At 42.7% G+C, this 26364-nt stretch overlaps 1 pseudogene; it reads left to right on the top strand.

Moving 5' to 3' along the window:
- Positions 1-2068: 2068 nt before the first annotated feature.
- LOC149178305 (uncharacterized) lies at positions 2069-26185 on the top strand (annotated as a pseudogene).
- Positions 26186-26364: the final 179 nt, after the last annotated feature.

Raw genomic sequence — 26364 nt, 5'->3', positions numbered from 1 at the left:
TTGAGGCAACATCATAGTGTTGGGTGATCTAAGCTTTTCATGAGGTGAAGAAGGGCTTAATTGCTGAGAGGATGATGCTGGGTCAGAACAATTGGTTGTAATTCTCTTGGCTCTTTCTTGATTATCAATAAAACTATTCTAGTTTTCCTCCATACACTTGTGCGATTGATGTTTTATGCATTTGTGTGGTTAATATACATCTGATCCTATATTGCTTATGATAATAGATCCATGTTCTCATATAGTGTTATGTTGCTTTGATTCTACAGGTACTCTGTGAAGCTGGGTATACAAGAAAGCAAGTAGCAAAGGACTATCAGAAGAGAGAGGAAACGAGCAAAGAACCAAGCGCAAGGCAGAGGTTGGTCTCTTTTATTCTTCTCTCATCTATTTTTCATAAAGGAAAACGAAAGTAGTTTTACTTTGTTTGTTTCTAAGGTAGCTACCAACCTTAGCGGGATTAGCAGTTCTGCATAGACACTATTCCCGGTAACATGCGGGACAAAGAAATGTCACAAGATTCGTAATAGCGCAAAGAGTGTTGCGCTACCCAGGGAGAAATCACGCAGTTCAGCCGAAAAGTGACTGTTAAAGTCATTGTTCATGATTTGACAATAGGAATGCTGCCAAATGGAGTGGGCGGCAAGTGTTTAAGACAAAATTTATGGGTAAGATCCTTGGAAATCTGCCACCAATCTAGCATTAATGAACCAATTTTGGGGGGAACAGTTGGATTTGAACTTGAAAGTGCCTATAAATTACAGGTGGCTACCCAGCGAAAAACACTTGGCATTTTGAGAATTGAGTTGTTGAGCTCTCAGGCGCACATGAACCGTGAAAACTATGAAGCTTTGCTAGCAAGTTTAGTATTTGAGACATTTCCAAAGGAGACACAGGAGTTGTTGCATAGCATCATGTCAACGCCCGTAGAAGCTATGAGCATTGAAGCAGTGACAACTGAGGGGGCTGTGCCAAAAGTTGTTAGGGAAGTAGAGGGAGTTGCTCCAGAGGTTGCAGAGGTATTAGCTAAAGTTCCCAAATCACCACGGACACCTAGACCGAAGCCGACCCCAACCAAGGAGAGTGCGAAGGATAAGAAGGGCAAGCAGGCTGCGATACTGGTGCACGTGTCACCTAGACGAAACCCACAAAAGGACAAGCCCACCACACAGGAAAAGGGAAAAACCATTAACCTAGAGCCGAAGGAGGAAGAAATTGAGGACATCCTGATGGATGATGAGGACTTGGGGGTAGAAGTGGAGGAAGTTGAAGTCGAGGGTTCTGACCCTATCACTAAGTTGCCCGAATATGTCCCTCCGCGTAAGGGCAAGACCAAGGTGCCAAAGGACATTGACGAGAGCAAGGTCGCCTTGCACACCCCTCTGCTGCTAGACGATATTGTCTTTGAAGGACCGCGCTTGGGGCGGGTTCCTTTGTTGAAACTAGAAGATTGGGACTTAGCTGACCATGAAAAGTTCGCACACTTGGAAATAGAATAGCTAATGTGTCGCGTTGTTGACACAACCACCGGGATGACTACATTGGAACCGCGGAAGTGGCTCAAGGGAGTAGACAAGGCAGGTCTGCTCAACCTACTATGGGTGTCGCACTATAATCACACCCCCATTATAGTATTGGTCATCAAGTAGCTACTATGCTTGGTGCACGATGGGTGTTTGTGGCTGGAGGAGCTAATACCCATCACCGACAGATTGATCCATAGGATCATGCGGCTACCCTACACAGGAGAAAATACGGCCATGATGTTTGACGGAAAAGGTGGCGAGTAGGCCCAGGCAGAGGCCATGAAGGAGAAATTCAAGCTCGTGAAGAATTTGCGAGGCTATGCCATATTGAGTATCTACGACCCTGCAGTCAAGGTGGCCATGTAGATTTTGGAAGGAAAGGTTATGAGGAAGTGTCACGCAGATGAAGTGTCGAAACTAGTCATCGCTCTTGCACCCCAATGTGCCAAAGGAGTCCAATTTAATTGGGCACATTATCTCTGTGACGAGTTCCTTACGAACTGCCACGAGGAGTAGGAGCTCAACAAGACCTTCGACTATGCATGGCTCTTATTGTCTATTATGCTGGTAGCCTGGGAGTTGCCGAAAGACAGTCAATTCCCCGTGGTCGCATCGGACCTGCCAAAAGCAGTGAGTACGCATTGTTGTGGGTGACCAAGGATGCTCAATGCATCAAGGATAGAAAGATCTTCTGGATCTTTATGGAAATGAACACTCGCATGGCTATAAATCGCACCCCGTGATTATCACCTACTGTGTTTACCAAACTGCAAGAGTATGCAGATTTCAAGGTAGACTTTCACCACGTATTAATCAGGGCACGAAAGGACCCTGAGAAGACATGGTATGACTTGCCTTACTTGGAAACGAATGACACGATTGATGTATTTCTTGATCGTTGGCCGACAGAGTGGCGCACTACCTCAGACTTGGCGGTGGGGTCGAGCAAGTCCGCCGCGCAGCGCAAAAAGGAGGAGGCCAAGCTCAAGATGGCGCAGCTACACGAGAAAAGGAAGAAGGAGGCCACTAACAAGGCCCGGGTGGAACGTGATGCCACCCAGTAGATGGAAAAGAAGATAGGAAAAATAGAGCGTGGCTTTGACAAAGGCATGAGGTTGCGTTCGCCCGAAATAGAGGAAGAAACGGATGAGAAAGTAGAGCAGCATGGCGCGGACCCGTAGATGATGTTGGACCGCATCAAGCATCTAAGGGAATAAGAAAAAGTGGGGTCGAGGAAGAAATCCAAGGCCAGTAACGCGTTTTTGGACCCAATCACCCTCACAGAGGGATATTTGCATGACATTGGAGACGCAATGTGGGATGTCATCACGGAGGCACCACAACAATTTGAGCAGCAGCAATAGCTACTATTGGGGGCCATTTAGACGGGTTTGCAGGAGTCGCAGACCCATGCATCACCGACTGGCCAGTGTCCACCAGCCTTGCTATTGGTACTTCAGAAGCTGTCGAGATGCTGCGTGCGAAGGTCTCCCACGCGATAGTGCTGCCAGATGGAGCACTAACCACAGAAAATGAAGCTGACAGGCCCACTGTCAACGCCCTCAAGGGAGTGGGGTTGAACTTGGCAGCGCTCCCTAGTGAGGTGCTCCACCTATTGTAGGATGGAGTGATCGCGGAGCTGAGGGCCCATGAACACCGTGCTTTGCAAGTGATCAGTGAGCAGAATATTAATAATGAACAGATGGCCCTGCAGTGAGACACCGCCCTCACTTCCATGGTGGAACTTACTAACACAAATATGTGCATGATTAAGGTCATGAAGGAAGCTTGTTGAATGGTCCCTGAATTGGTCACTCCTGAGGAGGTGAAGGTAGATGAATAGGTCTACAAGCTAGCTACAGGGGTGTGCGATGCTCGCACAGAGTTGACTAAGGTTCAGTTAGATATAAACCTCCAGATTGCAAATTTAAAGTTGAAGGCCCAGCCTTCAACTCCACCAGAAGTAAAGGAGCAACGTATAAACGTTGTCATAGAGGCGATAGCGGTGGTAGATAGTGCAGTAGCAGACTGCACACAACTTTTTGAACAGTCGTTCAAGGTCCTGATGAGCCTGCAGGAGGACCCTAATGTACAACAGCTGGAGACAGAGGCGCGAGAACTGCAATAGTGTTATGATGAAGTAAAAGGTACAACGTGCACCATCGCTTTCACACAGAGATTGGTGAAACTGAAGGAGGCCAAAGCACTGAAAGAATAGGTAGATCCAGTGCAACTCAAAGAGGCGGTGCTAAAGGCATGCTTGAAGCCCAGGTTGGATGAGGCTTATTCAGTCACTACCTCTATTGAAGACAAGCTTGCTAATCTGCAGGAAACTCAACAGAAGTTTTAGGCTTCCAGTTCAGGACCAACAACAAAGTAGTTGGTTGAAGACGCGAAGCAGGCAGCCACATAGTGCACTGCTGAGGTTGTCGTCATACAGGTCAAGCTGGGAGGTCTTCATGCTAATCACTCTGCGCCCGCGGAGTGACTCAAGGGCGAGTCACCATGTTTGTGTTGGGGGCCTATTGGGAATGAGTTCCCCTAAGGAAATTTTTGGGGCTAAAATCCCATATTTTGGGACAATTTTGTAATACAGTTGTAAAGTCTCTGCATTTTATGGTCGCAAAGCGTGAAGGTGTCAAGAGTCATAAAGGGTTTTCCGCCCTTATTTTGTAAAGTGTAAAGTTGGCTATAAAGATCCACCCATGGTACGTGGACCATGGGATTGTATAAAAAGGAGCTAAGTAAGCTCTAAGTAGTCTTTAGCGAAGAGAAAAGAATAAAGTAAGGAGTTAAGAACTAGAGTCTAAGTGTTCTCGGGTCTTAGCATAGGTAAAGGCTCTGCAGCTAAGTGCGCAGAGGCCTAGGGTGGAAGTCCGCAACTTAGTGCGCAGACCCCTGCAGCTATGTGCGTAGCGTGGATAGAGTCTGTATTAATATGAAGATATCAATAAAGAGAGGTATTCCACAAATTCTTTGTATTTATTTCTTGTTAATGCATCTAGTTATATGGTGTTTTAGGTTTAATTTACAATGTTCATGTGATGCGCTAATGTATGTGACTGTATTAGTTAATTAAGCACAAGTAAAGATATCAGTTTATGTGGCACTAATTGTGGTTGATTAGTAATATAAGTAAAACACTTAATATAACTTGGGAACATATACAATATGATGTCATAGCAACGTGAAAGTACATAGATCGTGGGTTAAGGCTACGTGAAGGTCAATTGTACACCTTCGTGGAGGTACTGAAGGGTGGAATATAGGGTAGACTGACAGAGCCCTAAAGCTTAGTGACCTGTGCAAAAGTAGGAATAGAGGTTATAAACCGAAATCACGACCATCTCAGGGTGCGGAAACTTGGTTCCATCATGCCCCCATATTGCTTCGGGTGAGACTTCGGTCCACGCCCTGTGGACTAATGCCGAAAGGGCCACTATTTGGCTAACTAACGTTGAACCTGGGGCAGTGTTACACTAAAAAATGTCACCTTGACTACTTACAGTTAGTATGGCTCAAATCAACAGTCATGCTACCCTCTTAGGCAAGTCTCATGCCTCTGTTATCCATCTCAAACTCAAAGAAGAGAGAAAGTCTTGTAAAAACTATGTTTATCTCTGGGGTCGCAGGTTCTCTCTAGCCTTACCTGCGGGGACGCTGACCATGTTCACAAAATCTGCGTCCATAGACGCTCTGTATGTTAAGGGACAGGTGCGTCCCTCTGTAAAAGGCAAAATGCGCGAGTTTTATCTTGAAAAAGTTACTTGTGGTTACTTCTAGAACATTCTAGAGGTCGGTTTGATGAAATGGATGCGCCTCCAGTTGGTTCATGTATCTCTATTAAGGGGGAACTTATCCCATCAATAAGGGAGCTATCCCACCCATAGAGGGGGATGATCCCATTGATAGTGGACCTGAATAACCTCTTTACAGCACTATAAATAAAGGCATTGAGCCACAAGGAGAAGAGGTTGGAGCTATACATTTTCTTTGGGTAAATGCTGCAGGATTTAGGTCTTCCATTAGAGCCTTTGTGAGGAGAGATTGTCTTCACTTGATTCTACTTGGGAGAGGGTGAGCTTTGTCAAAGTAGAGGAAAACCCTTGATGGACCCTGGGAGGAACTTGCACAACACCAAGGCCAGGTTGTAAGAGTTTCTTTGTTTCGTTATTAATACAAACTGGTTTATTTTTCTCAATAGCTTGTGTTAATGAGTTATTTCATGTGTTCCTTGGTCTGCATGTTGAATATATGTTTTATTATATGAAATGCAAGTGCTTGGTAATTGTTTGATTGTTTGTGGTTGCAGGAATTGACTTGAAGGAGGAGCTCATCCGGATCGTCAAGAACGGACTTCAACAACAGCGTTTTGGAATAAGGTAAGCCTAAACACTTGTAGTTTTCATGTTGTAAAAGGTGTATTTAGAGAAAGATCACTCCATTTTGTCTTGTTTGTCATTAGAATGTCTTAGACTTCTAGGAAGGTCAGTCTTGTCCGCACCCTTGACAGATTCCGTGTGACAAATTGGCGACTCCGCTGGGGAATCCATTAATGAGAGAGTCTTTTCCTTTATATGAACTTTGCTTTGAGAAAATCATTTTTATTTTCTGGTTTTTGACTGTGAGAATTAGTATTTGGGTGGCTTAGCTTTAGATTTAGTTGGCTTTAGTTTTTCTTCCTTTTTCCAGAAGGACGCAGTCTCTGTGTGCTGCACAGTGCGTCCTTGGACGCGCTGTTGTCGACTGCACAGTGCGGGGCCGCACCTGTGACAACGGGTGGCCTGCGTCTTCCTGTAAAAGTTAAGAAAATTCCATTTTTGCTTTAAATTACTTTTAGATTTTGTTTTTCCTTAGTGTTTTCTGCCCAGATCCTTTAGTACCCTGTCAAGAATTCTCACCTGAACTAGTTTTGTGAGCTTTGAGTGTTTTAGTGGTTTTCAACGAAGTTTAGACCTAGGGTTTGATTTTTGAATAGGTTCTGTAGTAACTTTGAGCTTAGAAAGTTGTCCAGCCTTAGATATCTCTGGTTAGTCAACCTTCTTAGAAGTTGAGCCTGTCGTAAAGTCTCCTTGTGTGAGCAACTTGTCATTTGAGTTGTTTTGGGTCAAATTTCGCTTTGCTTGTTTTTAAAGTATTGATTTCCATTTTCAAAAAGGACAAAAAGATTAGAATTTTGTTTTGGCTAGTTTTTGATTCTGCAATAAGCTAGTCCTTGATTTGATTGTGATCAAGTAAAACACCTTAGAAATAATCATTGTTAGTTTTGGCCTCGTTAAGATTGCTTAGAGTAAATTTGCTTTTAGTTTGCTTATGAGTGCATTTTCATAGATTTTAAGAGTTGTTAAGATTGATTTTTTGGTTACATTAGATTTACTTGCTTTATTAAAAGAAAAATACAAAAACATCTTCTTAAAAAGTCTTGTTTCAAGTAGCTTTTTGTTTTCAAAAGAAGAAAAGAGTTTTTTCGTGCATGTAAAGAGAAGTTATGTTTTTATGCTTGGAAAAGAAAAACGAATTGTTTCTTTGATTGTCTTCAATTAAGAAGTTGCTTTTATAAAGATTGCATTCTCTCAACTTTTTAGTTAAGCAATTCATCGAAAAAGTAAAGTAGTGGATAAATCATTTTAGGTGCATTTTGTAGTGGTTTCGAGTCGAGTCAACACACCACTAGTTTCACTTCCATCACCTTTTGACTTAAGAAACAACCTTAAAAGTAACGCTTAAATTAAAATCAATCTAGTAATCTTTATTTTTCTAGGGCTCTGAAGCACCAACATAGCTTAGGCTAGGGTCTTGGAGTAGGTGAGTACTTAACTCTCCAAGACTACAAAACCAAACAGATAGTCTATCTTGAGTAGAACAAATCCAATTGTTTCAGTTACATTCTGGGAAAGCTCCTCTTAAAGGAGAAACACGAGCTCGTGTCCGAACCAGTGAGGGGATCATTCCTCCCTCGTTGGGAACGACGCCAGGCAGTACGTATTACAAACGGTAAACCTCGGATTAACCATTGTCGAGGAGCCAGGGGTCACTTATCGGTAAACCTTGGATTGTTGTCAAGGAGCCGGTAAGGGGATTGGAGCTTGCTACTCTGCCCTTGCGTGCTGTCGGAGTTTAGACTGTTCCCCCAGGTGTAATTGTTGTGATTGGTAACCTTAGTGGCCATAATATCTAGGATTCTACCCAAGGTGACGGTGGAGGGAAGGTCCCACTGTACCTGGAGCAGACGTCGGTTATACTCACTTGGATTTTCTGGGGGGTTCGCTTCACTTCGAGACGGTTAAAGTGGAGGAACTTGGTCCAGTCTATTCATTAAGCAGGTTGCCGGGGTAACTGTTCCACCCACTATTTCTGTACTGAATCCTGCGAGGTTGGGCCTAATCACCAACTAGCGCTTTTGGTCCGGAAGACTACTGTTTGTGTGTGGTTTGACGCTCTAGATTATTTAGGCGTGTGCTTCAAATTTGATTGGTTCTTTAGAAGACTTTAGGTGGTTTGATTTGAAATTTTTTACTTTGTTTTCGTGTGTTGTAGTTAAAAATCTTTAATTGTGGCGGAATTACCGAGAAGGTCCCGTCGCATTGCGGGCCAGTCTCCTGAAGTTGTTTCTGTGGCCGAATTGTTGAGAAGATCCCGTGAACTTAGGGGTTCACCTCCTCGAGACGACCCCAGTTATTTAGAGGGTTTAAAGGTCCTTGTAACTCCTAGTGGCAGTAAAGTAGGTTCACCTGAAGAAGGAGAATCTTCTTTGGTAGTCCATCCAGATTACCAAAGATTAGAAACAGGTTACAATCCCGAAGCTGTTACAGTTTCCGAGCTTGCTGGTAGTTTTTCATCTGCCAGTGAAACAGGCGAAGAACCTGAAATTTCAGAACCTGTTACTCCAACTCCTAGTGTTCCTGATTCACCAAGAATAGAAAGAATTATCACCGAAAATCTTCCTGTTGGATTAATTGCTATAGAAGAACTTGTTCCAGAGGAAGAAATAGGCGTTTCTGATTCTGAAGATCTAATTACCCTTGATCTAAGGGAGCGTGAATCCATCTTTTACAGTCCTCCTAGAAGTGAATCTTGGTACCTTGCATTAACCAATTTTTTAGACAACTCAGTAGGTTTTTCTACACCTCGTACTCCGGTTCCACCTAGAGGAATTCATTCTCCTGTAAATATGTCTGGTCAGTCATCTGTGTTTTCACAAAGTCCTGAATCATTTTTACATGGCGGTCCTTCTGTTCCTACTGGGTATCAATCACTTTCTGGTACCTTTGCGGGAGCATCTCCTCAACCCATTGATCATGGGTTATTAGTTGGAAACACTGGTAATGTACCATTGAGTATAGGTGACGTTTATATGATGTCAGGTTCAACTCCCATTAACCAACCTCAAGGTGGCCAATTACCGCCTGGGGGGCAACCTTCGTTAATGCCTGGGGGGCAACCTCAAGGTACTTCATTCGTGACTGGGGGGCAACCTCAAGGGTATCAACCCCAAGGGTATCAACCCCAGCCTCAATATGTACCCCAAAGTCAACCTCAGTATCAGTATCAACCTCAAGGATGGCAACCTCAAGGATGGCAACCCCAAGGGTATCAACCCCAAGGGTATCAACCTCAAGGATACCAACCTCAAGGTCAAGGTCAACCCCAGTATTCGTATTTACCTCAAGGTTATCAACCTACGGGTCAATACCCTGGTCAAGGTTATCAACCACCTCAAGGGCAATCATATGGGACTGCACCTTACAGTTATCAACCCTATCCTCAATACGGCTATGGATCTCAGTATCCTCAACCTGTTACGAGTCAATACCCTGGAATGTTAACATGGGATCCGTCACAGGGTCAACAGATGTCGCAACCAAGTATACAGTCGGTACCTCAAGCAGGACAACCTGCAGTTCCTGGTCCACCCCAGCAACCGCAACCTGTCCAGTCAAGTGTTCAGACCCCTGTAACTTCTGTAGTTACTCAGCCGCCAATTGCACCTAGTACTCCACCTCACACGGCTGCAGCAACTACCGCTTCATCTACCATGCTTACTTCTGGAGTATCGGCAGCTCCGGTTTCTACTGTCCCTGTAACCGCTCCTCAGACATCTGTACCGTTGTCTGGACCCACGGTTCAAACCACAGTCCAGATGCCTGCAGGCCAACCTGGTACAAGTACGGTTGTTACTACTCAACCTCAATTTGTTCAACCTCCGTACCAGGGACAGTATCAACCTGGGCAAGCTGCCCAACAACCGGTTTACCAGTATCAACCGTATCCTGGGTACACTTATCAACCACCTCAGCAACCCCAGTACGGTCCGGTTAATCCTGGTTTTCCAGGAGGATATAATATCCCAAATGCGACTCCTGTTCCTAGTTATCCTGGATATCCTCCTCCTGGGGCTGGTATTGTGACTCAGAGTTTTAGAGATCCTAACCGGCAGTTACCGTTTATTGCGACTTTAGATTTACCCGACTTGACGCGCCTAACGAACGATCCAATTCAATATCTTCCGTTCTGGCCGCCAATGCCAAATAAGTTGCCCAGCGATATACCCAAGTTCGAAGGTAAGTCTGGAGAGGATCCGTCTAATCACGTGATGACTTACCACCTCTGGTGTGCATCAAATTCCATCTCAGATGATTCTATCCGCTTACGTCTTTTCCAGCGTACACTCATTGGTCTCGCAGCCAAGTGGTACATTGAGTTACCACGGGCTTCTTTTTACAACTTTAGCCAGTTAGCTACTTCATTCTTAACTCATTTTCAGTTACCAGTCAGATACGATAATGGTACAGAATTATTAACTTCGCTAAAACAATCGACATCCACGTACATTTCTGATCACATCCATGAGTGGAGACGTCGAAGAAGATTAGTGAAAGTTTTTATCCCGGACCAAATCTTAGCTGAATGGTTTGTCAAATCATTATTACCAAGAATTACTGAAGATGTAGCTAAGGCCGGAGTAGTTACTGAGGAGCAAGTCATTGCTCAGGCACAATACCTTGACTTAGTTTACACTCAGTCGGGTACGTTACACGAGAAAATTCCGGATCTTCCAAAGTCAAACCAAATCGCTGCTGCTCCTTCGGGATCTCATGCCGCTGATGGTATGATCGGTATCGTGACTACGAAGAGTAAGAAGAAGTCTTCCAAGACCTCCAATACTCCAATTATCACTTTGCCTGATTCTCCGACAGGAGAGTCTTCTCCTCCTGAACTTACCGCCGACATTCACGCTGTAGAGTCATCTACGGCCAAATCCAAAAACGGTGGAAAGAAGAAAGGAAAGAAGAAGGCTAAAGCAGACAAGGCTCCAAAGGAGAAAACGGAAAAGTCGGAAACCAATGACGAAAAGCGCAAACCTCGTTATCCTTGTCTCATTTGTGAAGAAGATCATTTTACGAGAGACTGCCCTCATCGGGCCGAGGTAGTGAAAATAGTTAAAGGTTCTCCCACTCCTGCTGTGTTAAAGAATCCATTTCCCGAGCAGGAAAATAAGATGATAGGTTCTTCTTCGAATGCCAGTGAAGAACCCATTTTGATGATGTCTCATGTCAGGATTGCGACTCGATCGCAAGATTATGGTAGTAAGGCTCCTGTTGATGGTAAAGAAGCAGAATCTTCTCACTCTAACCCATCAACCTCAGCTCCTGGTTCCGATCCACTACAGATCGAAAAACCTAACCCAGACTTAGTGATTAAGCCGCCCGCCAAGGGTGTACTTCGAAGGTCTGCTTTCAATCCACATGCGAGAGCAGCCCAGAATTACAACATTGTTGAAGACTTAGCTGTTTCACCTTCAGCAATGTCGGCACTCGAAGTGCTGCAATCATGTCCAGCGCAACGAAAATTGCTTTTGTCGGCTATTGGAGCTGTCGATGTTCAGGACCCGAACCTAATGATCTTTGATCTAGAAAGTAGTACACCGCGTCTCCCCCATCAAATGGCTTTCCAAATTCCAGTGATAGTCAAAAACAGGCCTATTCATCGGACTGTGATTGATGAGGGAGCTTCTACGTGTATTATGTCGATTCAATGTTGGAGATCGCTTGGTTCTCCTTCGTTGAACCAATCCCCCACCATCCTTAAGGCCTTTGATGGCCGTGGGTTCCGTCCGTTTGGTATTCTACAAGAATTGCCTATAGGGGTCGAAGGTAAAACCGTTAGTCTGGATGTGGAAGTGGTTGATGCCCCTCTAGACTACAACCTTCTTTTGGGTCGAAGTTGGTCATATGCTATGACAGCGGTCGTTTCATCGGTCTTCAGAGTCATTAAGTTTCCACATAACGGTAAGATCGTGACTATTGATCAGCTGACATACTTTTCATCCGACCCAACCTCTTTAGAAACTATCCAGCATGTTGGTAAAACGACAATCCCTTATAGGGACATTGGTGTAGGTTTAGTTAAGGATTCCGGTTTACTGGGAACTTTTCCTCTCCCTCCACTCAATGCAGACCCTTCGTTCGCAACAATTCATATGATCACGTCAGAAAACATTATTTATGATGATCCTTGGTATGTTCCCTCTGACTCTGAGCTAGACTCACTCGGTGATGTTATGCCGTTGAGTCCGTATGAGATTGCTTATGAAGCTCTTATGTCTTTTACCGACTTTCATTCAACCGACCAAATGAATGTGGTCAGTGAAGAGTCACTTTTCACCTCACCCTTAGAACGGATAACGTTTCCCGAAGAAGTGTCATCTGACGAACAACTTCGCGAAATCCTAAGTGTAGATGATCTACCATGGGAAGATCTCCATCACAGATCTTCGTTTTTACCTAAGGATGATGCATTTGAAAATGATTTTTCATCTATCTTTACCGCTGAATATGTCAAAGACGCTCAGGATCCAACGAAACATTCTGATTCAGAGCTGAATTTAGGGAATATTTCTCGTACTATTCCCATTGATATTTCAGTGAAGCCCGGAATCGAGGAGAACATTCATATAGGTGCCGCATGTACTGAAGAAGAAATCCAAACTTACAAGGCCCTATTCCAAGAATTCCGCGACGTGTTTGCCTGGTCTTACGAGGAAATGCCAGGAATCGATCCTGCCATTGTTGTTCATGAAATCAAAACCTACCCGGATGCTAAACCCATTCGGCAACGGTTGCGTCAGATTCACCCTCGAAAAGCAGCTGCAATCAAAGCAGAAGTCGAAAAGCTGTTGAAAGCAGGTTTCATTTATCCGATCCCGTTAACGGATTGGGTATCGAATATTGTTCCCGTCAATAAAAAACAAGGAACAATAAGAATCTGTATCGATTATAGGGATATCAATCGAGCTTGTCCAAAAGACAACTATCCTACGCCTTATATCGATCAAATTATTGATGATTGTGCCGGAAGTGAGATGTTTTCCTTCATGGATGGTTTCTCAGGTTATAATCAAATCAATATTCTACCTGCCGATCAACCAAAAACGGCATTCATTTGTCCATGGGGGACATTTGCTTATTGCAAATTACCTTTTGGCCTTAAGAATGCCGGTGCTACTTTTCAACGGGCCATGTCTTATGCATTTCATGACATCAAGCACATTGTGCAACCCTATCTCGATGATTTGCCTGCTCATTCTTTACACCGAGCTGATCACCTTGTCCACCTACGAGCAATCTTTATGAGGTGTAGGCATTATCGAATTCGGTTGAATCCCCACAAGTGTGTTTTCTGTATAGAAACAGGTCGATTGCTGGGATTTGTTGTTTCCAAAACCGGCATTCGCGTCGATCCCTCGAAAGTCGAGGCTATCATCCAATTGCCTCCTCCTTCGAGTTTGCGCCAACTCCAAAGTTTGCAAGGGAAAGCGAACTTTTTACGCCGATTCATCCCTAACTACGCCGAGGTCACTAAAGGTTTTACACGGTTGTTGAAACAGAACGTACAATTCTTTTGGGACGAGATTGCTCAACAATCTTTTGATGCATTAAAACACGCGTTGACCCATGCACCGTTATTGCATCCTCCCAACTACAACCAGGACTACTTCTTATACCTCGCAGCTTCGCATTCCACCATTGGAATGGTGTTAGTTCAAGAAGATGAATTCAAGGCAGAGCATGTGATATATTACCTTAGCAGAACCTTAAATCCAACTGAGTTAAAATATTCACATGTGGAGAAATTGGCCCTGGCAGCCGTTCAAGCTGTCCAGCGTTTTCGTCACTACATTCTTCTCCGCAAAACTACTGTTATTTCGGATTGCAACCCTATGATTTATATCTTGACAAAACAACTGCTAGGGGGCAAGTACTCTAAATGGATCGTCATCCTGCAAGAGTTCGACTTGGAGTTTGAGAAGTCCAAGTCTAAGAAATCTTTAGTCTTCGCGGAATTGATGTGTGATTTCCCGAGTGCTGACACAGAGACTGTGGCAGAGGAGTCCATTGCGGACGAATCTTTGTTTCTTATTAGCACTGTAGATCCGTGGTATGGGGATATAATCATCTATCTCCAAACCCAAACCTTTCGGCCTGAAGCTTCCAAGGAAAACCGTCGAAAAATTCGGTTTCAATCCCAGCAATACAGAATTATTGGAGATACACTTTATCGCCTGGGGGCAGACTTAGTTTTTCGACGTTGTTTAACTCACGATGAGGCTGAGAGAGTTTTGAATGATTGTCACTCTGGAGCATGTGGCGGTCATATGTCTGGGTATGCCACAGCTCAGAAGGTGTTGCGCGCTGGCTATTTCTGGCCGTCTATGTTTAAAGATTGTATCCTTGCCGTCAGAAAATGCCACAACTGTCAAGTGTTTGATCGCAAGATGCGCGCTCCACCTGCTCCTCTCCACCCTATAATTGCCGCTGGTCCATTCGCCAAATGGGGCATTGACTTTATTACTTGTAACCCTCACTCGGCCGGGGGGCATGCGTATATCATCCTTGCGGTTGATTATTTTACTAAGTGGGCCGAGGCGATGCCTACATTCGACGCAAGCGGCAAGACAGCTGCACTTTTCGTATTCAATCATATCATAACTAGGTTTGGTGTCCCACAAGCAATCATTACGGACCATGGAAGCCATTTTCGAAATGTCATGATGACTGAGCTTACAAGCCAGCTTGGTTTGCGCCACGATAGCTCTACTCCTTATTATCCGCAAGCCAACGGTTTGGTTGAGTCAATCAACAAAGTTCTAGTCATCATGATTCGACGGATCATTGGTATCCATCGAACGAATTGGCATAACATGTTATTTTCGGCGCTATGGGCATATCGAACTTCAGTGAAAAATTCAACAGGTTTCACCCCTTTTCAGCTAGTTTATGGCTTAGAAGCTGTGTTACCTATTGAGTGCGAAATCCCATCACTTCAAATGGCTGTCGAATTACTTCCAGCTACTTCCGAAGAGGAGAAACGGTTGTTATACTTGGCTAAATTAGATGAGACTCGACGTGACGCTACTTTAGCTATCGAGACTCACGCGAAACGAATGAAAGCTCAGTACGATAAAAATGTAACCCCTCGAAGTTTTTCGGAAGGAGACCTAGTACTATTATATGATCAAGCTAACGATAAGCTAGGTGCTGGAAAATTCGTTCCCATGTGGCATGGGCCCTACATTGTAAAGCGAAAGCTAGCAAAAGGGGCTTATGAGTTAGTTGATTTTGATGGGGACTCTTTGGGCAAACCCAGAAATGGACTTTACCTAAAGAGGTATTATGCTTAAAATGATGGATGGAGAAATTTTTAGATAGGTTAGATTTCCTTTCTAGCTAGCAAGTGTGTTAGTTTAGTCAGTGTGCTTAGCTTAGCAAGTGTGGTTTTTCGTCATTATTTTGGCTCATCTTGGTTTTACTCTTGATATTGTAGATGTCGACGCCTCTCCAAACATACATTGGATTTGCTGATGGTGCTTGTCGTAGTACACGGAATATCTCTTCCGCAGCTTGGGTTATCTATTCGCCCTCTGACGAGTTAGTTTCTATGCATGGGGTAAGCCTCGGTCAAACAACGAATAACATTGCAGAATACAGTGCAGTGGTTGAATTATTATCCGAATCTATTTCATTTGGAATTCGACGTTTGATAGTGAGGTTAGATTCTGAACTTGTTGTATTACAGCTTAATAGAGTTTATGCCATTAGAAATCCTGTGTTATTAAGGTTGTTTTTGAGAGTGCGTCTCTTGGAACGTGAATTTGATTACATTGAATATCAACATATTCCAAGGTCTTTGAATACATTAGCAGATGCAATTGCTTCTCGAGTGTTGGACAGACATTTATAATAATCATGCAAGTAAATTTAAAGACATTTCATCATACATGTTAAACAAGATAAGCCGGTAATAGTGATATATAGATATAGATAGAAGTGTGTCCAAAAAATATACATCGTCTTCGATCATAGGTTTAACACACCTTATGATCGGCAAAATGATAGTACAAAAAGTCAAAAATGTCACATGTGACTACAAAAGTGACTAGTCAATCACTGGTGGTGCTCTCTGTACGACACCACTGCGCGGGCTATCTTACGCAAAAATCTCCTAAACGGTCCAGGGACCGCGACTACGAAGCGCTGAAGCCTCATAGGAATATCGTCCATAGTAGTCTCAGGTATATCTGCCGTGAGACGCTCTAGATCATGCTCCAAATCAGCTAGTACTTCTGCTGTCGCGTCCTGTGGGGCCGGTGCCGGTGCAGCTGGATGTCGTCTGTCGTAAGGCCGGAGATTGGCTGGACGCTGTGGTCCAACATCTGCATTTTTAAAATTTTACTGTTACTTTGAGACGATATATATGAAAAATAAAAAAATACATAATTAGAAAACTTGTGAAAATGAAAGTACCTCTGTCATCCCATTGTTCTCCCTGTGGAAGAACCATGTCCGGATCACCTCTGAAATCCATTCCGGCATATGGAAAGTCTTGTATCACAAAAAGCTGGCCCTCTAGCCAGTCGAAGTAACTGTCTGAGAATCGAACCACTGCAGCACCCTCGTCAGGATGCCGGGCCATCACCGCAACCCATCGAACAAGCTTTGGCTCCCGAGGACCCAAGTCATCAACAGTGAGTTGCTGAGGGATCAGCATAGGAACTCTCTCCAAGGCAAAGCTCACGACTATAGGCCCATATCCAAAAGTCTTTAGTCGTCCGTTCTTTGCCTTGGTCAGTTGGCTCTTCATATGAGCCGACACAGCTTCGCACCAGTTGAAGATGGTGCCTTGGTAACAGTCAACTGCCATCCGCATTTGGGATCCGGAGGCAATGTGCAAGGCGGCCGCGCCACAAATCCTGGTGACCGTAAATGCAATAACTCTAAGTTCCGCCAGAGCGATGTGCTTTATCTCCACGCCTTTTTTATGGCGAGTCCCTGGTCTGCACCACTCCTCGCGGAGATCATCAAGGGATTGGCCACCCGGCCTGGTCCCCGCAAGGTTGAGTTGCTCACCTCTGTTTGGCAAGCCAGTGAGAAAGTATACATCCGAGGGCTCTATCTCGAGCTGGTGCCCTCCAATGTAAAAACATTGATCTTGAACGTTCCATCGCTCAACCAGCCATTCCAAAAATCTTACCTGGCCCCTCATGCCCGGTATGGTCCAATATTTGTACAATCCACATGTTCTTAAGGCATCCAGAGAGGGTTGGTGGTTAATCGCAGCTTCATCGTCCTCTACGTGCTCTCTCTCTCTCCAGTCTAACATGTTTTAGGTCCTGCACATCAAAAGAGTCAATTAGAAATTAATTTGAGAAATTTGGTGGTTTTTTGAGAGAGTTGGGGTTTTGAAATGCGCCCTTTGCGGAAGACGCACCCCGGCTTTGTAGCACAGGGCGTCCGGACGCAGCTCGCCTGAAGGCGGACTGCGTCCCCCGACCTTTTTCCCGTGTGAGAAAAAGTCGGGGGACGCAGGTCACCCGAAGGGCACCTGCGTCCGCCGAGGGGCGCATTTTGAACCCAAAACCCCCCCAAAAAATGAAACAGAGACCAAAAACAAAAAACTAAACGGATAAAAATGAAGAGTGGGATGTGTAAAATACCTCGGTGAAGCGGCGTTCGATTCCGACGGTCAGATTTTCCGCAGCAACCACGGGAAGTTTCTTGTCAAAAGCTCTTTTTCAACCTCAACAGTGAAACGGTAAAAATGACATGGTAAAAGGTCTTTTTATAGGTTTTTTGGATGAATTAGTTCATTTTTTACCATGAAAAGATGTTTTTGAATGTATTTTTGCCTATTTTAAACAGGTATGAGTAATGTGTCGCTTTTGTGCAGGACAAAGGGATTTCGAGGGAAATTGTAATTTTTCACAAACAAAATTTCAGAGTCATCTTTTAAGCCCTTTTCTGACTCCTAAAACATGAAAAGATCGCCGAGTGTTTCTTTTTCACTCGTTAAAACGGAATTAAAAGACGGTCCCCTTTTAGCTCTTTTCTGACCGCAAAATCAGGAAAAGATTGCCGGGTTTTTGTCGTTTCAAACTCGATAAGGAAATAAAACGACGTGTCTTTGATCGCTTTTTACTTTTCAGGTTAACGACACTATTATGAAAGTACTCCTTGGTCGCAAGATCAAGCGGTTCCCCCAGGTATTATTTTATACTTTTTCGGGCTTGAGGGACACAAATATACGAAAAAGTTCAACGTGGAGTTTCCTTAAGTTTTTCAGACTCTCTAAAAATGAAAAACGCCGAGTTTCTCCTATACTGGGCTCGTTAAACTTTTACAGTAAAGGACCTGTTCAATTACAAACAGGAACGAACCACTCCTTCCTAGGGTTCGAATTTAAACTAGGTTGGACTCGTCCGAAGGATGAGCTTATAATCAAGCATATGTTATCCTCCTCAAGCTTGTTAAAAATAAAGAGGTACTTGCCAGAAATGGTGGGGGAAAAAAGAGAAGAATGAACCTATTTGTCACCTTTTGTCTCAGAAGAAACTTTATTACCGCTCTTGAACACGACACTTTTCATTCACCTGGGTTGGGAAATCTTTTACCTCACAGTTGACCAAATCACTTTGAAAGTCTTTAACCGGGTTCCAGGGATTAACTTTGAGTTATTCGTCACCAATCCATCTGTTGTGTCGTTATGTGTTCAAGAGGTCTGCAAGCAAAACTTTCATCTGCAAAATACTTGTCATCCATTTGACCATCCCTGAGTCAGTCCTTACAGCAACATTTCTTCAACTTGAACAATGATTTCGTGTTGCGGGCTTGCCTGCAACGGGTCGCTTTCTATCGACATCGACACATTATCTAGAAAGATGACTTAGGAATCGACAGTACCTTGAAGTCTGCATGCATCAATGGCAGGTTTCTCGCCTTTGACGTCAGTTTACATCATTGACTTTCGATCAGAGGATTCCGTGAAGTGTTCGACATCAAAACATCTATTCACATTTCACGGGTTGTGCTTGGTACTTTGAGGACCATTGACATTACTGGTGGTTTCTCTCACGCTTGTTAACAGTTTACATCATTGACTGGTAATCAAGTGGTTTCTACCATGTTCGACATCGAATCATTTAATCACATGGCTAGAATCGTACCAATTCGGGAAGTAGAAGTGAAGACCCTGGATCTAGTTTCTACCATCCAGGCTGCGAGGAGTTTTGTATTCATTGTCTATGTAGACTAATCATAAACAGATGGCTGCGTCCATACTGTGTCTACAAAAGTCTATAAAAATGATGTACTGCAAGATCATTCCTGTATCAGAATAGTTAGTCCATTAGTTAAAGTTTTGAATCTGAGTATGGGAATGCCTACCTCAGTGATGATATAATCTTATCCATGTATTTTGTGTTGAAAATTGCAGGTTCCAACCAGGCCATCCACAAGGCAATCCTTGAAATGATAAAGCGCTTCACCCTTCCTAGAATTACAAAACCCTATTCTATTCCAGGCTTCGCACTTTAGGGGGCAATCTGTTACACTAAAAAATGTCACCTTGACTACTTACAGTTAGTATGGCTCAAATCAACAGTCATGCTACCCTCTTAGGCAAGTCTCATGCCTCTGTTATCCATCTCAAACTCAAAGAAGAGAGAAAGTCTTGTAAAAACTATGTTTATCTCTGGGGTCGCAGGTTCTCTCTAGCCTTACCTGCGGGGACGCTGACCATGTTCACAAAATCTGCGTCCATAGACGCTCTGTATGTTAAGGGACAGGTGCGTCCCTCTGTAAAAGGCAAAATGCGCGAGTTTTATCTTGAAAAAGTTACTTGTGGTTACTTCTAGAACATTCTAGAGGTCGGTTTGATGAAATGGATGCGCCTCCAGTTGGTTCATGTATCTCTATTAAGGGGGAACTTATCCCATCAATAAGGGAGCTATCCCACCCATAGAGGGGGATGATCCCATTGATAGTGGACCTGAATAACCTCTTTACAGCACTATAAATAAAGGCATTGAGCCACAAGGAGAAGAGGTTGGAGCTATACATTTTCTTTGGGTAAATGCTGCAGGATTTAGGTCTTCCATTAGAGCCTTTGTGAGGAGAGATTGTCTTCACTTGATTCTACTTGGGAGAGGGTGAGCTTTGTCAAAGTAGAGGAAAACCCTTGATAGACCCTGGGAGGAACTTGCACAACACCAAGGCCAGGTTGTAAGAGTTTCTTTGTTTCGTTATTAATACAAACTGGTTTATTTTTCTCAATAGCTTGCGTTAATGAGTTATTTCATGTGTTCCTTGGTCTGCATGTTGAATATATGTTTTATTATATGAAATGCAAGTGCTTGGTAATTGTTTGATTGTTTGTGGTTGCAGGAATTGACTTGAAGGAGGAGCTCATCCGGATCGTCAAGAACGGACTTCAACAACAGCGTTTTGGAATAAGGTAAGCCTAAACACTTGTAGTTTTCATGTTGTAAAAGGTGTATTTAGAGAAAGATCACTCCATTTTGTCTTGTTTGTCATTAGAATGTCTTAGACTTCTAGGAAGGTCAGTCGTGTCCGCACCCTTGACAGATTCCGTGTGACAGGCAGGCCCCACAAAGCCAACACACCCATAAAGGCAATGCTTGTTGGAGCGAATATAGTCATCTAACCTTGGATGGCATCCACAAATGTCTTGACGATGCATGTGGCGAAGATCATGCCAGTGAAGATCTTGCACCCACCCGTTATCAAAATGGTCATGATGTTCACATCAGCAGGGGATGGAGTAGGTGCCCCCACTATGCTTATCGTGATTGGCTAACTCACCTCCAAAATTGACAGGTTGTAGCCCTCTTATTTCACGAACTTGACATACTTTTCATCTAGCTTGGACCCTTATGTCACTAGGCCGAAGCTGACCTTGGAACCCTTGAGATTGGTGATGCTGATGAAGCTAGAATTACCTAAGGCCACGCTGGTGTTCTGGTAGAGTGTGGAATTGAGCGTGGTGTTGTTGGTGATCTCATGGTGTGGCCAACGGAGCCTGGGCTGGAGGAGAAGGAGGGATTTTGACTTTTGACCCGATTGGGTTCTAAGATGGTGGGGAGGCTAAGCTTTGAGGTGGAAGAATAGAAGAGGGTGTTTCAGTGGATGGAGCTATGGAATTTGATGGAAAATTTAGTGTTGTGGAGGGGGCGTTAGTCGCGACCTTAGAGGGTTTATGGTTGGACACTATTGTTTCTCTGTTCATGGAGTTGTTTAACTACCAAATCCATGCCAAAAATGGTTGTCTTAGTTGTTGAAATATAGTCTCCTATCAGTGCTTGATCATGAACTCTACAACAAGAAATATGGATGCATTACCACAAAACTATGTCAAAATATGATATGTTTTTTAACCCCACTCACGATCAACCTCTTTAAAATGTATTGTAATGGTGCAAGCATGACTGGATCCCTGGAATTTCTAAGCTCTACAGACCATATGACGCTTGCTACTAACCCCTCTCTCTCAGAATGAAACCTTGATGAAGGATGTAGGCTATGGATTTTTCTTATTCCCTCTCTCTTTTCTATGATATAATTGGTATCAATCTATCCAATTATGATAATGATTTGATTCCTAAAATATTTGGCATACTCGTTGTTTAAATTCAGGTTATCGCTTTGTGCTAGATGTGCTTCACTGCATGTACTTGGCCTCGTTGCTTCTACGAGTTGAGTGTCTTCCTGAAATATTTAAATCTCAAACACATCTCTTTTTGTTGGCCCCAACTGATTCTCCAATTCACAAGATGAAACACCAAGAAATTGACAATATTGTCACCTTTTGTTAACAAATTTCATATATCCTAATTAGGCTCGACTCTTATGCCTCGGCCACAGGCCTTCCGAATTTATAAATAAAAATGTTGATGCGATCTTTAATGGAGCTGAGCCCTTGCAATATTTAATATGGCTTGTACTCGAGAATCCAAAGGAAGGAACTCGTTTAAGGTCTACATTAAATCAAAACCATCATCAGTAAATTAGATCTGTAGATCTGGAAAAAAAAAAAAAAAAACTTAAGTTAGGAAACGCATGCTCTGATGCCACTGATCTGGACCTTAGGGAGGCCCCTAAGATCTAAAAGATTGAAATGTATCTTGGGGGAGGCTCGCAAGACCTGAGTAATTGTTGCACCAGGAAAAGAACGAAATCAAACCCAAACAAAAAAATAAATCAGTAACTAACTTTTATTATATCAACAAATGATTGTTGCAACTGCATTGTGTTGGATGATCTGTCCTCTTACAAAAAGAGGCTCATTATTTATAACAATTTTTAGTTTCATTACCATGGGCGGATTTCCATTTGGATCATTACCATGGGTAACTACCATGGGTGGGAAACTACCGTGGGCGTATTTCCATTTGGATCACCTCCCCTATCCCTGGGATGAGGTGGCCTACCACATTCTCAAGTTCATTTCTTGTGAAGGTTGACTAAGCATAGTATATGGCTACCAGTTCAGAATTATCCATGAAATGAGATTCCGAGCCAAATTGACCATAGCACAAAGACTCAGTGTGCCTTATTTCCTTCTACAGTCCATCATGGACATGAGCCAGAAGGTGAAAGAGGGCAAGCAACAACACTTAGGACATCATTGTCTCATCAAGCTAATAGTGGAAGATTCCTTGAAGAACATAAGAGTTATTATCCTTTGGTCCACATTTAGAGATATGGACAAAGAAGCCTTCCTTGACACCCAAGTCCTTGAACTTGGTGAGACCCTAGCCTCTAGTGTTGAAGGAGAAGAAGCAGAGGCGAGAGAGGAAGGAGAAGAAGAGGAAGGAGAAGAAGAGGAAGAAGAGGAAGAAGAAGAAGAAGAAGAAGAGGCTAAAGTAGAAGAAGAATAAAAGGTATAGGTAGAGAAAATAGAGGAAGAACCACAGAAAACAGAAGAGGTGGAGAAAGAAAAAAAGGAAGAAGAAGAGGAGGAGAAGCAGGAAGAAACCTGCCCTGAGAAAACCATTGCACCTGAAGAAGAGGAGATGTCCTTAGAGTAGAAAAGTTTGTCTCTTGAACCCACTAAAAAGGAGTAAGTTGCTTCCCTTGCTTCCTTGATCACACCCATCAAATCCAAGAAGAAAAAGAAGAAGCAAACTCCCCTCTATTTCAAAACAAGGAAAAGCATTAGGATTAGACAAGGGAAGCCTTAAACACCCACAAGGACCCCTATTTTGATTAAATAATCACCAAGAAAAAGAGAGGAGCCAGAACATATTGAAAGGAAGGTTGAGGAAGCCACATCTCCTAGAGCCATCTCAAAGACTCCCATAACCGATGTATGGAAGCTTGTCACCATGTCAACCTCCTCTAAGCATCCCAAGGCACCTATCACACTCCAACCAAAAGGAAAAGGACTGCTATAGGAAAGACAGAGCCTACTACAGGAAACACGAAAAGTGCTACAAGAAGAGAAAAAGGGGCAGAAAGAAGGAAAATATGCATCACAACAGGTACAGGAGGGGGCAGCTTCTCCAAGAACATTTGAGAGAGATTTTCTAGAAATTCAGGAGCCTAGTCCACAGCCCAATTTGAGCTCCTATTACATGTTCATTGAAGGAGTAAGAGTGATCCCACAGAAATTTGCAGTCCCTCTTTTCTTTGAGCTTGAAGCAGAGAGAGGAAGGACACATAGGTAGATGCAGATTACAAAATCTACGAAAGTGGAATATGTGGGCCTTATGGAAGAAAAGCTCCTAGAAATGGGCAAGGAGTTGATTAAGTTGAGGGATATAGAGTACACCATAAGAACATAGCTGCAGGAAGAAAAAATGGTTCAGGAAGAAATTACAAGAGGAGACTCAATTGGCCATAATGTCAAGCCTCTCCATGGAAGCACTTAAATGAAGAATGCCATCCAAATCCTATGCACTTTTCTTAAAATACAAATGGATGGAGTTACAGATCAAGACATTAGAAGAACATGGGTCCATGCCATTGCAGGACAACAAGAAGTTCCTTGAGTTGTGTGACAAGAGTGACATTGAAGACAAAAGCCAAATTGGTTGAGTTCTACCTGCAAAACATCACCCTAACTGACATGAATGTTTGGGACTCCAATGCAAAATTGGGAGACTTGCAGATGATGGCCCTTGCATCATGGATGAGGCATGAGGAATCCAAGGCTGACGACACTAGTAGAAAATGATGAAATTAGTGACCAGGTGACTAAAAACGTTAGTCGCCACAACTTTTCCAAGTGAAATATTACCAAAAATGAGAAATATTAAGTGACCCAACTAAAAGTGACTAATTTAGTCTCGAGTTAAAATATACGACTAAACAATAAGTAATGAAACTAAAAAAGGCTAACGTGAATGACTAATTTAGTTTATGAACAAAATATGGCTACTTGAAAAGTACTATAATAATTCAAATTAGTCATTTATGTTAGTCATTTTAATTGTGCACTGTCTTTTTTGGATTGCGATTCCTTTCTCTTACATGTTGTGATAGCTTGTTATGTTATAAATATAGATTATACTGATGTAACTTTTGACTCAATTGGAGGGGTAGAATAGGTTAAATAGGAACTTTATGAGCTGGTTATTCTTCCATTACAGATGCCTAATTTGTTTGGGTAGTGTGAGTTCCTCAGTCCTCTGGTGTTTTGGTGTATGGCCATTCTAGAACTAGTAGAACATTAATTGAAAAGGAAATAGCAAGAGAATCAGGGTTTTCTTCGTCAATGTAAGACTAGCCAATCTTGCACTAAAGAGAACTCGTATTAATACAAAATTTGATAAATAAATAAAAATTTAACTATTATTTTAATATATTCCTTGAAATATAAATTAATCGATTAGGCCTGGAGTATTCCCTAAAAGTGCTTCTTCTTGGCTAAGATCTCATCTTCGTTGAACATAAGGAAACATGTTAATGGGCCAAGACACAGAGGCATTTGGCAGGAATGAAAGCCTGCCCCTTTATGGACCACCAACGGGTCATTCCAGGTGATGTGGTTTTCCTTGAATAACAGTGGTGAGTTAGGATGCATTCGTAGATAGCAGTTGGAGATGGATGTCCTCACTTCTGGTTTGAAAACTAAGTTATAATAGGGTTTCCCATTATTGAAAAAATATAAATTAATTAATTTGCATGGGATTTATTTTTTATTAAAATTAAATTGAAAATGGAAATCAAATTGTAAGATTACATGTTTCAAAATAAATAAATAAAACTTTACACCAAGACTATTGTTAATAGATAAAAATTCTTTTACACCATTTTAATTTTAATGAAAACATAAATGCATCCTATTATTATTATCATTTTGGAAATTTATATTTATCATATTAAATTCTTTATTATAAATATTTTAATCAGCTTAACCGGAACATTTTAATCATTCTCTATTTAAATAAATAGTTCTGATGGGAACTTTCATAAAAATTTTTCTATGAATCTGATCGACTCATCACAACACAGCCGACCCAACCAACCTGATATATTTACATGGATATTGGTAGACGAGGAGTCTTCTTTTGTGGAAACATAGATAATTTCTAAGAAGATCTATCTGCATTGTGTTTGCTTCCCCATCAGTAGAAAAAAATCTCCAATTTGGTGTTGCAGGGTTAGAACTTGAGACCATCTATCGTCAGGTATCAAATATTCATCAAGGGTTTGGATGGCAAAACGAAATTCCTAAAGGTGTCTGCACCCCACCTCATGGTCTGAGATCTAAAGGAAAGGCTCTTCAATCTGATTAAATCCCTCCGTAGTTTTAGATGCTTGTTTCAAGCAACCGCCACATCGGTGATGACGCCTTTATTGTCGCCACCTATGACGGCTTGTACCCACAAGTCCATACCCTCCTCCGACTGATAGCGGGAAAAGAGGGTTTCGTCTCTCTTCTGAGGGGCACCGCCACCAAGTTTGGCCAGAAGAAGACCAACAACTTCGATGCCTTCCGTATGAGTGGAAGGAGGCTCCACTAGGTGAACGTTGAAAAAAAAACTAGAGGAATGGAAGGCGGAGGCGAAGGAAAGGCAACTCGAGAAGGTTGTAGAGGATTACCTGAAGAAGCAGATGAATATTATGATGAAGAGTGATTCTCGCTTAGACGAGTGAACTAGGGATGTAAATAAGTACATGACCAAAGCTTCCAAGGCCATGGAGGCCATCGAGTCTGCGGTCAAGGATGGACTGTAGGAGGCCCTCAAGCTTCAACAGAATGGGAAGAGGAAGAAGATCGAAGAGCCACAACTTGTCAACACCAAGAGAGCTAAATTATGGTTAGTTGTCACCAACCTAAATTTTTCTTCCAATTTTTAGGTTAATTAAGGTTTTCGAAATTTTAGCATTACAAGGGTTTTGTGAAACACGTATGTGAAAATATAAATACCCAGTAAACGAAACTTTGTAAAATTCTCAATTCACTGTAGCAAGAAGCCGTAAATTTCATATAGTTAAATGTTGAGGAAAACCATGACATGTATAAGCTAATGACTTGT

Source organism: Pinus tabuliformis, chromosome 4_1 (genome assembly GCF_031772625.1).
Source record: "Pinus tabuliformis cultivar Carrire ecotype Pingquan chromosome 4_1, CPIR1, whole genome shotgun sequence".
NCBI classification, from domain to species: Eukaryota; Viridiplantae; Streptophyta; class Pinopsida; order Pinales; family Pinaceae; genus Pinus; species Pinus tabuliformis.
This window is presented reverse-complemented; position numbering and strand designations above follow the sequence as displayed.